This window comes from Carya illinoinensis, chromosome 13 (assembly GCF_018687715.1).
Source record: "Carya illinoinensis cultivar Pawnee chromosome 13, C.illinoinensisPawnee_v1, whole genome shotgun sequence".
NCBI classification, from domain to species: domain Eukaryota; kingdom Viridiplantae; phylum Streptophyta; class Magnoliopsida; order Fagales; family Juglandaceae; genus Carya; species Carya illinoinensis.
Window position 1 is genome coordinate 29,647,570 of NC_056764.1, and position 1,859 is coordinate 29,649,428.

Below are 1,859 nucleotides of genomic sequence, written 5' to 3' on the forward strand. Positions count from 1 at the left end.
AGATAAAATAGAGGCAAACTTAAGATACTTCGATATACGCTAACAATGTCCATGAACTCAAGCATTGAAACTAAAGTTGTTTGAATAATTACCTCTCCATTAAAAAGTGAAAATTTCGAAGACTGTATACATATATATATATATATATATATATATATACAATTAGTCATTGTTTACCATTACATTATAGAAACACCAATTTCTCCCCTTAAAAGGCCTAATAGGAGGAGTATGGTAACTCCTTATAAAATTCAGGATTAGTTTGTTCCTAAGCCATGTGAGACTTTTTAATATGCTCCCTCACGTGTGGGTCGGTATTTCCAGTACTATCATCGTGGATAGGTCGCAGAGCCCATCATTGATCATAGGTTAACCTAGTCTGATACCATATAGAAACACCAATTTTTTTCCCTTAAAATGCCTAATAGGGGGAGTATGGTAACTCCTTATAAAGCCTAGGATAAGTTTGTTTTTAAGTCATGTGGGACTTCTCAATACACATTATCCATCTTGAGATTAAAGATTGAATTTAAAGAAACTCCCAAACATCGAGTCGGGGTCAGGAACAGGGACATCATCTTCCTTCACTTGGGAACCTCTTTTGTGGAACACCAAATCCATTTAAGTTGGTCCTTCAACAGGTGCCAATAATGATCAAACTGGAAGGAGGATTTCTCTAGCGATTGGTACATAACATTAACCTTGTCAAACTTGCATGTAAACAAATAACTTTATGTTAAATCAATGTACAAAAAAAAAATAATCATTCTTAAGACAAGTAAGAGTATGGATATTCTACCTTGTCTTGATCGGTCATGTCACTTTGATTCAACCCTTCAACCTGGGCTAGTTTCGCACAAAATTTGTTTGTCTCCTTTTGAATAACCGACTACCAATGTATTAAAGACTTTATTGTTTGCTCATTTGTGGTTTCTTTAAATTGATGAAAGTATTCAAATATTTTTTCCCAAAGTTGGGAGTGTTTTTGGTCTGTAGCCTGGATCGCATCAAGGTTACAATTGAGCCATGCAGAGACAAACAACTTTTCTTCTTCGGAGGTGAAGTTTGCACCCCTGACTGATTTCCTAACACCGAACGGATCGTTAAGGGGTAGGGGTGGAGAGTCATCAATAGTCATAAGAGAGTTTCCACTTTGGCCACCATAGGTGGGGTCAAGTTGAGGATTTTGACTTAAGAGGTTGGTGAAGTACATATGTCCAGAGTCTTGTGAATCCATCTCTAAAAAAACATTGAAATTTTAGACACGTAACTTTTGTGAAGTTTGGGGTTTATCCATTGCCGGCTTAGGAACCGAGTGGTGACATTTTGGAAATTTGGGCACATTCTCTCATGGTTGCAACAACCGGTTGCCACTACTTGTTGGTCGTCCAGGTTACCTAGCCATTGAGGAAATGATTGTAAATTTCCTATATCCCCACCAAGTTTTGTCATCATCACAGCCTCGGTTTAATTTATACGGAACTTCTCTATCACAACATAACACAAAACAATGACACAACACAAAGCAATGTAACAGAACTGACCAATTAACATATTCACACAAAACAACAATCAAACAACATGCAAATTTCAATAATGCTAAATAAGAGCATTCTCATCCGGGACCTTTATATGAGGCTCAGAATGGTGAAAATATTGACAGCATACGTAAGCAAGGAGCCCAACATCAAATGGCTACAAAACCCCACCCGAAACTTGATTGCTTTTTGTGGAAAGTACCACAAACTGCAATATGGTCATCTTGCGAGGATTACCCCGCCACATCAGTGGGGCTTCACTATAACACCATCATCATAGCCTAAAAACAACCCTCACTCTCCCGAGAGATACAAGACACT